The 12,458-nt window shown below is 42.9% G+C and overlaps 1 pseudogene; it reads right to left on the reverse strand.

The window, feature by feature from the left end:
- Positions 1-9,559: 9,559 nt before the first annotated feature.
- On the reverse strand, positions 9,560-10,581 carry LOC134759819 (uncharacterized protein C2orf27A-like; annotated as a pseudogene).
- Positions 10,582-12,458: the final 1,877 nt, after the last annotated feature.

Genomic DNA, 12,458 nt, shown 5'->3' on the forward strand with positions numbered 1-12,458 from the left:
CCTGGACCCTGAGGCCTTCCTCCCTTCCATCAGGTGACCCTATCATGTGGCCTCAGCTCTAGGGAGGTGGGCCCTAGCTGGAGGCACTGCACAACAGCATCCTGGGTAGAGGTGCCAGGAAGGCAGGCCTGCCTTTGAGGCTGTGAGGCAGGGCTGAGAAAGGCAATGGCCAGTGGAGGGTGCCGAGGGACTACATGGCCATCTCCTGGACAAGGGTTCGGGCTGGGGGACATGGGATGGGCAGACACTGCCATCTCGACTTCATTGGCCCATCTGTGGGCTGGGAGGGCAGCTGGGAGTGTGGCCAGTTGGGAGGTAGGAGGACTCTTGGGGAAGTGACAGTCACCTGCATGAACTCAGGGCTAGAGGGCTGTGGCTCTGGGACACACAGGGTGGCCAGGGGGAGGCTGCAGTGCCCTCTGCTGTTGGGGATGAAAGGTGTCTGCCTTGAAGTGAAAGGGTCCCTGTTCAGCTCTGGGATCCTGTGGGACCCTCAGCATGGATGTCCTGAAGCCTCCTAAAAAGCTGGAAAGCAAGGAAGGTGCTTTGCCTGGAAGTCACGATCACCCAGCCAGGGTGGCCTTCCCATGGCCTGGCTGCATGAGGCCCTGGGGGTAGCTGTCTGCCTACACTGCAGGGAGTGCCTCTCCTCGGCCATCAGCTGATCCAGTGCCTAGGTGTCTTCCTCTGGCAGATACAGGAGGAGGATGGCAGTTAGGCAGCTCATGTCCCTGTGGTAGCCCATCTCCTGCAAGAGCCAGAGTCACCATGGAAGCATGTCACCTGAGAGGGCTGAGGCCATCTGGGAGGACTCATGTCACTGGAGAGGACAGAGGTCACCTGGGAGACCTCCCTCAGGCCCTAGGGGATTTAGGGTGCAGACTCTGCACCCCTCCCCTGACCCTGGGCATGAGGACTGAGGAAGTCCCCCAGAACTCAGTTGAAAAGGGACCTGGAGGGACTTCTGCAGTGTGTCCAAACTCACATGGTCTGAAGGGGCACAGGCAAGGATCATTCACATCCCCTATCCTGGGCCAGGCTGGGAAGGCCAGTGTGCCAGGCCTGGGGCAGCACCTGTGAACTGCACCCACCACAAGGGCAGGCAGTGGGCCACTGATCACCACATAGTGGGTCCTGCGATGGCCCAGGGGCTGCCTGTCAGGCACAGGAGGGTGGCTGGGTCCAGACCCCATGTGAGCAGCCCATGGAGTGATCTCAGTGGCTCTCCCTGCCTGGAATGGTCTGGGAAGTGAGGGCCAAGCAGGAACAGCCACCTGGGTGACCTCCTCCCTGTCTCCTGTGCTCCTATGGGGTTAAGATAAAGGGGAAATTGGATCCCTGCCGGGTTTCCAATAAAAAGGCTTCCTGAGGATGCAAACTCATTTCATGAAAACAGGCTGGCCCCATCAGGCACCTCAGCAACTTGTCAAACATGTCTCCTGCAAGGACTATCCTGTGTGCAACACTGCTAAGCTCCTTGTTTGGGGCAACACCAGGAGGGGAGGGTCATTTCTTTTTCTGAGACATGGTGTTTGGGTCCAGGTGACATCAACAATCTGGGCCCTGACCCCTTTCCATCTCAGCGGGACCCCTTGAAACACCAGCTTCCCTTCCTTGCTTGGGTGTCCACGCCAGCAGTTCCACCTACTACATTATTACAGCCAGATCAGGATAAATATCCTCTCTCTGGAATAAATGCAATGACCACTGTTCTTTGAGCATTATTTATCTTAAATTATTGTTTTAATTAGAAGTGTATCTAACTTATATTAGCCAAATTTCCTTTCAATGTAACCAAATTTATTTTAAGTGAAAATTAAATATTTACCTTCTGTTATCAAGCATTCTATGAATAAAAAAATGTTTATTTTTTTCAACTTTAGAAGAAATTGAAAATGTCTACATGCTACTAATCTAAAAATACAGGCCCTGGGTTTATATGGTGTTAACCTTTCTTCCAAATTTTAAGGAATAGATATTTAAATGCCATCCACTTTGTTTTAAAATACATAAAAGGTTTTAAGCTTTTGACCTCACAATTTACAGTAGCACAGCTACTCCGTAATGAATAAACCACAGAATCAAAATAAAGAAAGATTCTACAGACCAGTCTAACCAACAATACAATTATAAACTAGTGGTTCAAATAACAAAAACCAATTTCAATGACAAATGCATGGTGTGAAAACCCCGCAAAGGTCAAGTAGAATATATTATACTTGAATGAAATTATGAGTTGAGAGTAGGAAATCTATGTTTAACCAAACAAATTAAATAATGTTTATGAGGAAATTATACTGCTGATGTTTTATTATTTGGCAAGCTATTCAGTGGAACACAAAGATATTCTTAAAGAAGTCAAAAATATATTTTAAAATGTTACTGAAGTGGATTAAAAAATAATGAGGACATGAATAACTTTAAAAAGTATTCAGGGATAAAGAGAGAAAAATAAATTTAGATTTCATACATACATAAAATATATTTACAAAGTTGTGTTTTTTGGTTGCTTGAATAAAAGGAGCAGATATTTAAATTCAATGCCTTTCATTTTAAAGTTTAGAAAATGCTTATAGCTTTCCACACTGACATTTATACAAACACAGTTAATCTAATTGAGTGATAACAAAATCAAAACAAGCAGAATTCTCTTGACCAATCTATTTTCTTGATTTTTAAAAGTAAATGTACTCTCAAAGAAACAAAACTATTATTCATGGATTTTGTTATTTGAAAATATTTACTGATCATTTATCTTACACCAAGTGATCTCCAGCTCATGGAAAAATATGTAAAGTTGCCCAGGTTCATTAAGCTTAAACTCTTCTGAAGGAGAAAAGAAGCAATGGAGTAGGGACATTAAAGCAGGAGTGTGGTGATATGGCTGAGACTTCTACTTGTACACTGTGTGGAGAATGGATTGAAAAAAGGGCAATGACAGAAGCTTAAATTAGTATCAAATATGGCAATCCGATAATTTTAAGGGTCCTTGTAATAAGAATGTATAATAGTTCTCATTATTTCCCCAAGAAATCTCTGCACTTGGCCTTGTGAGGGAAGCACTATGGTTACCAAGTGGTGGGGCTGGGAAGGTGAATTTGAAACAAGATTTGGAATTACTACACTTTAAAGGTAAATCTGGCAGGAATTCCATACACATCAGATCTGAAAATGTGTGTGTGTGTGTGTATGTGTGTGTGTGTCTGTGTGTGTTTGTGTGTGTGTGAAGCAGGGAGAGAAAGCAAGAGTGAGAGTGAGCAAGAGAGAGAGGAGAGAGAGGCAGAGAATCAGACAGATACAGAAAGAGAGTGACAGAGCTACAGAGACAGAATTAAAAGGGGACACCAAGAATATTGAGCTGAGAAACTATAAAATGGGAGTTGCCATTAAACAGAATGGGGAAGAGCAAATTTGGGGAGTTTCAGTGGCTCCATATAGACATATTAATTTTGAGATTCCTAACTGACATCCACGTGGATAAGTCAGGGAGTGTTGGGTGTAGTGTCCAGTGTTTAGGTGTAATATGAAACATCAGGAAATTAATGACACAAAAATTAGCAAGAAAGCAAAGATAAAGATAAGTCAAAGTCCTGAGCCTAATGGTACTCTAACATTTAAAAAATAGTAAAGATGAAACCTGCAAAAAAGGACTAGGGGTAATTATCAAAAACGTGGTGGGGGGAAAGTAGGTTAAGTGTTCTGGAATTCTATTAAAAAAGTTTTACAAAGAGAGGGTGGAGATCAACTGTGTGAAATGCTGCTGATATATAAATTAAGACAAAGGCCGAGGAGTTATTGTTCAATTTATAATTTAACAATATGGATAGCACTTATGTTTTGATACGAGCAGCTTTGTTGGAGTGAGTAGGTGAGAAACCAAATTGGAGTGGTTGCTGAAATGAAAGTCTGATCTCTGGATTCTTAAGGAAAAATTTTATTGGACTGCAGAGGCATAAATTGGATTTTTAATTCTGGAGTCAGGTTGTGCTCAGTAAACCTGTGCCCATCAATGCCTCCTCGCATTTTTTTTTAGCCAGGTATTCTGTTATCTTTTAATAATAATAATTACCTACAAAACCTACAACCATTTTGCAGCAAACCACCATGACACATGTATACCTGTGTAACAAACCTGCATGTTCTGCACATTTATCCCAGAACTTAAATTGTGTGTGTGTGTATATATATATATATATAAAGAAAAAGAAAACCCAGCCAAGTGTGGTGGCTCATGACTGTAATCCCAGCACTTTGGGAGGCTGAGACAGGTGGACCATCTGAGGTCAGGATTGAGAACAGCCTGGCCAACATGGTGAAACCCTGTCTTTACTAAAAATACAAAAATTAGCTGGGTGTGGTGGGGGGGCACCTGTAGTCCCAGCTACTTGAGAGGCCAAGGCAAGAGAATCACTTGAACCTGGAAGGCAAAGACTGCAGTGAGCTAAGATCACATCACAGCACTACAGCCTGGGTGACAGGGTGAGACTGTCTCAAAGAGAAAAACAAAAACAAAAAAACACCCATTTAATTAACAAACTTTACAAAGACTGATACTAGAGGCTGTTGGAGAGGACGTTGTTCCATATAATATCTTATGAGTTGCCGATGGACAAGTAAGATGGTAAAATGCCCTTGAAAAACTGACCATACCTGCTATACTTAAATATTCAGATACCTAACACCCAGAAATTCTATCTTGTCATTTATTTCCACAAGAAAAAACAAGAGACCTGTATTAAAATAACCATTTCTATTAAAAATAATCACAGTAGGTTTCCTGAAATTTTTTTATTAGTAGTTCTTGTTTTCAGCAGTACAACTTCTAATATATATGTGTATATATATTTAATATATGTATATATACACATATACATATATTATATACATATATATGTATATATGTGTATAATACATATACATATATGTATATATACACACATATACATATATATGTATATATACACACATATACATATATATGTATATATACACACATATACATATATATGTATATATACACACATATACATATATGTATATATACACACATATACATATATGTATATATACACACATATACATATATGTATATATACACACATATACATATATGTATATATACACACATATACATATATGTATATATACACACATATACATATATGTATATATACACACATATACATATATGTATATACACACACGTATATATGTATATACACACACGTATATATGTATATACACACATGTATATATGTATATACACACATGTATATATGTATATACACACATATGTATATATGTATATATGTATATATGTATATACACACATATGTATATATGTATATATGTATATATGTATATATGTATATACACACATGTATATATGTATATATGTATATACACACATGTATATATGTATATATGTATATACACACATGTATATATGTATATACACACACGTATATATGTATATACACACATGTATATATGTATATACACACATATGTATATATGTATATACACACACATATGTATATATGTATATATACACACATATGTATATATGTATATATACACACACGTATATGTTATATACACATATGTATATGTTATATACACACACATATGTATATGTTATATACACACGTATATATGTTATATACACACGTATATATGTTATATACACATGTATATGTTATATACACACATGTATATATGTTATATACACACATGTATATATGGTTACGTATACACACACATTATATGGTTACGTATACACACACGTATATATGGTTACGTATACACACACGTATATATGGTTACGTATACACACACGTATATATGGTTACTATACACACGTATATATGGTTACGTATACACACGTATATATGGTTACGTATACACACGTATGTATGGTTACATATATACACACGTATGTATGGTTACATATATACACACGTATGTATGGTTACATATATACACACGTATGTATGGTTACATATATACACACGTATGTATGGTTACATATATACACACGTATGTATGGTTACATATATACACATATATTATGTATGGTTATATACATAATATATGTGTATATATTAGGCAGAGTTTTGCTCTTGTTGCCCAGGCTGGAGTGCAATGGTGCAATCTTGGCTCACTGTCACCTCCACCTCCTGGGTTCAAGCAATTGTCCTGCCTCTGCCTCCCGAGTAGCTGGGACTACAGGCATGTGCCACCACCCTTGGCTAATTTTGTGATTTTAGTGGAGATGGGATTTCACCATGTTGGTCAGGCTGGTCTCGAACTCCTGACCTCAGGTGGTCCACCTGCCTCGGCCTCCCAAAGTGCTGGGATTACAGGAGTGAGCCACTGTGCCCAGCCTATTTTGTATTTTTTAATCTACCACACTCTAAGAACACATATTTTAAATCAATTTGTACATTCAGTGCCTAGAACAAAACCAGCATTTTGTAGATTCCAAAGAATTATTTGTTGTATAAATGATGAATAACTTAAATAAGTTATTATTTATAACATCTATATACAAACAATATATTACCTCAGAATACAGTGATAACATTTGTTATGTATAAAATGATTTCAATCTCAGTTAAAAAATATTTTTTGCATGAGTTATTGTCATATACAGATGCTCACATTGTTTTGTTTATATGATGTTTGTAACTACTATGCACATTTTTGTTACTTAAGCCTTTTGGTCTTGCTGCCATAGCAAATATTGTGCCTCTTAAGAACACGAACCTGTTTTACTTCATTTTTAAGCAGATTTCTTGATGAAATATGTACCATACTATTTTGTTTAACACATAAGCAGACACCCTGTCAGAAGCAAAGAGACATCTACTCCACCATTACCACCCATCTCTCTGCTAATGTGGCTGCTGAAGATGTTACCTAGAGCAGAGGACTTTGCGTTCAACCTAAGCACTTTATATCCTTTATTTTCAATTGGGTAGGAGATAAAATAATTCAGCAGCAATAAAAGTCACACTTCTTAAAGTTGCAGTCTCACCAATGCACCACAATGTAGCAGTCTGTCTTGTGAGGTATCACCTGGAGTTCTTCATTTCACCACCAAAATGATTAAGGAATGGGGACACACAGGTGAGGTTGGAGTGAAAGTTTAATAAGCAAAAGGAGGAAGCTCTCTGCAGCAGACAAGGGGGTCCAAGTGGATTGCCGTTTTTACAGTTGAATCAAAAAGCTTTTATAAGAAGCTCCTCTCAGCTATGTATAAAACTGTCTGCACAATTCCCTTTATATATCCAGCTGTGGGTATGTCTCTAGTCAAGCACAAAGTGGACTTCTCTTGTTTGTATAACTGGGTTTGTTTTAGGTAAGCCCTGTCCTCCCTGTGCAAGTTCCCACAGACGCCACCATGTATATGCGTGAAAAAGGGAGGAAAATTTTTCCTGGGAGCTTGCCAATTACAGAAAGAACAGAAGGCGTCTGTGGTGGACTCTGCATGCTTATCTGTTCAGGGCTTATCTGTAGGTGCAGTAGTTGTGATTTTTCAGGCAGACAGCTTCCCTGAGGACCAGTCTCTACTTGTTTACTCAACTAATTTTCCTTTCCTTCTCCCTCAACATTATGCAGCAAAACAGAGTACACTTCTCTTTCCCAGTAAATCAGTGTTGGTACTCCACTCTGAATACTTGTATTATTGGATTTCTTAGAAAAAAAATATTTGGGATCATAATTTAGATGCCATCAAACAATGAACAAAAATATGCTACTTCATTTCCCTTCTCTTCTCTTGTTACCAGACAATAGCTAGTTTTCTTTTCTCTCCAACTCCTTTTCTCTGTGCTTCTACCTGATTTTTTAAAAAACTTCTACACATTTCCAATCTTAGTATAGCAGACATCAAATATGTGGTCAAACTATGTACTTAGGAAGAGTTGAATTATATAATTATATTCAAGCATTTTAAAATAACTCCCCTTCTGTTTGTTTTGCAGTTATTTTACTTAATCAAATGTCTTCCTGATATACGTCCCAACCCAGTGGTTGTCAAGCTCTGCTTTGTTTTCTAATTGCATCAGAATTGTCCACAATTCTTTTTCTTTTTTTTTTTTTTTTGAGATGGAGTCTTACTGTTGCCCAGGCTGGCGTGCAGTGGCGTGATCTCAGCTCACTGTCATCTCTGCCTCCCTGATTCAAGTGATTCTCCTGCCTCAGCCTCCCAAGTAGCTGGGACTACAGGCATGCACTACCATGCCTGGCTAATTTTTGTATTTTTAGTAGAGATGAGGTTTCACCATGTTGGCCAGGCTGATTTTGAATTCCTGACCTCAAGTGATCCACTGCCTGCGCCTTCCAAAGTAAGAATTATCCAAAATTCTTATGATAAACACGGGTAAATCAGCACAACTCAAGATTTAAGAAATAAAAATTTCCAAGAGAAGAAACCCAGGAATATGCATTGAAAGTGTCTCCCTCAGGTGATTCTGATGTGATATGTGGTCTGAGTTTAAAATGCAAGGAAAATTACCTTCCCTGCCCTCCAGTTGGCCCTCATGTCCAGATGTCCCTCTTCCCCTTTCTCATTGTGCTCTCTCCTTCTGTGCCTTTGTTCTATTCTCCCTCCACTTCTCATCCAGATGCCAAGCCCTCTTCCATCAATTGTGCTAAAACTCCAAATGGTCAGTTGCCTGTAAACTTCCCTCTGTCCCATGAACAAGTTATGCAGGCAAATGTAGAATTTAAGCTTGGACCAAGCTGAAGCAAGAGCTGCAATTAAAGATTTCCCTAAGCCCAGAGGGGACCAGCGAATACTTATAGAAGATTTTGGATTTCCTCTGAATGCATAAGGCTCTGAGTAACCTGATGCTATAGACCAAATGTTATTGTCCCCCTCAAATTCAAGTGTTGAAATCTAATTCCCTATGTGATGATATTTGGAGGTAGGGCCTTGGGCAATGATTAGATCATGAAGGCAGGGACCACTTGAGTGGGATTAGTAGCCCCTGTTGAAGGCACCATGGAGAGCTTCCTCATTCCTTCTGTCATGTGAGGACATGGTAGAAACACGGCTGTCTATGAACCACAAAGCAAGCCCCCACCAGACGTGGAATCTGCTGACCACTTGACCTTGAATTTTGCCATCTCCAGAACTGAGAGAAACAAATTTGTTTATAAGCTTCCTCATCTATGGCATTCTGTTTTGACCCCAGATTAGCTAAAAACACCAAAATATCAACTTGTACACCAAATTTTGGAAATGGATGCTAAAACTTTGATGGCAAAAAGTGACTGATCTGCCTGAGAAATGAACCTACATGATCCCTCTTTCCACAAAGCTGGAGGGAGAGTCAACACAAGCAAAAATAGGTCAAAGTCTTCTGAAAGCCATACCTGAAGGGTTTTCAATATCATTTGATCAGATGGTAAGTTAATCACACAAAGAACCACAACAAAACACACAACTATCAGAGGTTTTCAACGTCACCTCAAAAACACCATCTACAATATTAGGGAGTGAAAGAAGTCATGGAAGTTTCAAAAAGTCAAACTTTATTTCAGTGTTATGGTAGAAATTTGAAATTCTTATTTAAGCTATGAATAAACCCTTGGGCAGGTGCAGGCATGGAGATTCTAGAGTGCAGCTGCTGAGTTTGAAAGCTTCCTTTGGAGATGCCTCCTGGCCCCCTCACTCCCTGTCCGCCTGTCAAGAAGCGGCCATCCTGGGCAGCACATTAGAGGCAAATGGCCCAGATGCCCAGCTGAGGGCAAACCTCCATGCCTGGAGGAGGAGGTCGCCTCTGGGAGCAGGAGGACCTGCTGGAACCCCTGCTCACAGGCTCCTTTTCTTGCTCTCCAGCACCTCTTGCAGGCAGGCAAACACCCCCAGCAGCAGTAGCAGCAGGCCCTTCAGCAGGCAACACCCCCAGCAGCAGTAGCAGCAGGGCTGCTGCTCTGCTCAGTGACAGAAGTTCCTCTCCAGTAAGGCAGAGGAGCCCAGGTTGCACATCCTGGTCTCTGCCTCCATATCTTCCACTGTGCCCAGGACTGGGAGCAGTGTGGGAGCTGCTGGCTGGAGCTGTGCTGGTCACCCCCTCTCTGCCACCTCTAGCTCCAGCCACACTTTCAGCTCCAGGGCTGAGGCCAGTGGCTCTACAGGAGGTGCCATGAAGTCAGGCAGCTTCTCACTGGGCTGGTCCTGGGCAGTCCCAGGGCAGTGGCAGGAGGGCTCTGGAGTTTCCTCTAGCTCCAGTGCTGTCCCTGGAGGGGGCTCTGCCCCTGGTGCTGGCACTGGCTCAACAGCTGGCACTGGAAATAGCTGTATTTATGCACCTGAAGCAGGAGCTGAAAAAGGAGAGAGGTCACCAATATCACTCACTTTCCACTGGAATTTCCAAACATGAAGACAACCCCACTGAATTTAAAGGAGTTTCAGCCTGAAAACATTGTCCCTGGAAAGACTTCCAGACTGCAGGTCACCTCACCATGTGCCTGTGTCTCAATGAGCTCCAGAGGCTCCAGCTGGACAAGGACAATGTGCAGATGTGGCCCTGGTGGGATCACTGGTGAGGCCTGGCCTGGTAGCTCCATCTGGGGCCTGGTGTCTACCTGGTGACTCCTGTGCTGTGGTACCTGGGGGGCTTCTGCCAAATGGCCAGAGGCATCTGGGGTGAGGGATGAGCCTACAAGGGCATCATCGGAAGAGAAAGGCTCTCACTCCCGCCATTCCTGAAGCAGGAGCCTTGAGATGTGGGGATGTAGCACAAGAACATCTGGCTCTCTTGAGCATCTCCCACCAAGTGAGCTGGCTATGGGGCTAACTCTAGGATGTGGGTGCCTGGTTATCAGAATTTTTTTTTTTTTTTTTTTTGGGACATAGTCTCATTCTGTTGGCCAGGCTGGAGTGCAGTGGCATGATCTCGGCTCACTGCAGCATCCGCCTACTGGGTTCAATCAATTCTCCCACCTCAGTCTTCTGAGTAGCTGGGATTACAGGCAGGAGACATGCACCACCACACCTGACTAGTTTTTTTGTGATTGTTTGTTTGTTTGTTGAGACAGAGTCTTGCTCTGTTGCCGAGGCTGGATGGAGTGCAGTGGCGCGATCTTGGCTCACTGCAAGCTCCGCATCCTGGGTTCATGCCATTCTCCTGCCTCAGCCTCCCGAGTAGCTAGGACTACAGGTGCCCGCCACTACGCCCGGCTAATTTTTGTATTTTTAGTAAGGACGGGGTTTCACTGTGTTAACTAGGATGGTCTCGATCTCCTGACCTTGTTTATTTTTTGTATTTTTAGTAGACATGTGGTTTTACCATGTTGGTCAGGCTGGTCTCGATCTCCTGATTTCATGATCCTCCTGCCTCATCCTCCCAAAGTGCTGGGATTATAGGTGTGAGCCACCGTGCCTGGCCTGGTTACCAGAATTCTAAGTTCTGTTAAAGACTGTTGCCAAGGAAGTGAGGTCGCTTCTTTAAGGTTCCATCCCCTCGGCCTCCTCCTTCCAGAAGACCTACTCAGGACCCCAGTGGACTGCTGACTGCTCACTCTCCCCACAGGTCAACTCCTTATCTGTACACAGGTATGTCCACCCAGGGCCTGCTTGGACACCTGCACCTGATGTTCACCAGGGGCCTAGGAATCCACTTGGGGCCTGGGATCCTACAGGGGCCTAATGTTACCCTGCAGATTGGGCAGCCACCTGGGGACCAGGTATCAACCTGGGGACTGTGGTTGACCTACAGGCTAATGTCCACCTGGGGACTGGTTATTCACCTGAGGCCTGATGCATTACCTGGGGCCAAATGTCCCCCTCAGGGTGAATTGCACCTCAGGCCTTTATGTCCACCTGGGGCCTGATGTCTGCCTTAGATCTATGTCCCACTGGGGACTGGTATCCAGCTGTGGCCTGATGACCTACTGCATCCTGTTGCTCACCTATGGCCTGGTGTCTACCTGGGGCTTGGTGATCACCTGGGAGCTGGATATCAACCTGGGGCCTGGGTGTCCACTTAAGGCCTGATGTGTGCCTGGGGCCTGATTGTCCACCTTGGGTCTGATGTCTACCTGAAGTTAGGTATCTACCTGAGGCTTGGTGTCTACCTGTGGCCTGATGTCCACATGAGTCTGGGGTTCGGTTGGGGCCTGCTGTACATCTGGGACCTTGGTGTCTATCTGAGGCCTGATGTCTACCTGGTGACTGCCACCCTCTTGAGGCCTGATATCCACCTGGGAATGGTTTATCCATGGAAATGTTTATGTCCGCCTGGGGCTGGATGTTGCCCAGGGGCTAGATGTCCACCTGCGGCCCCGTGTCCACCTAGGGCCTGATGTCCACCTGGGGCATGGGGTTCACTTGAGGCCCAGGTGTTTACATAGGGCCTGATGTCCAGCTGGTGCCTAGGTGCCCACTGGGGGCCTTGTGTTAACCTGGGGACTGGTATCCAGCTGGGTCCTAGTGACCACCTGGG

Source organism: Pongo abelii, chromosome 13, assembly GCF_028885655.2.
Source record: "Pongo abelii isolate AG06213 chromosome 13, NHGRI_mPonAbe1-v2.0_pri, whole genome shotgun sequence".
NCBI lineage: Eukaryota > Metazoa > Chordata > Mammalia > Primates > Hominidae > Pongo > Pongo abelii.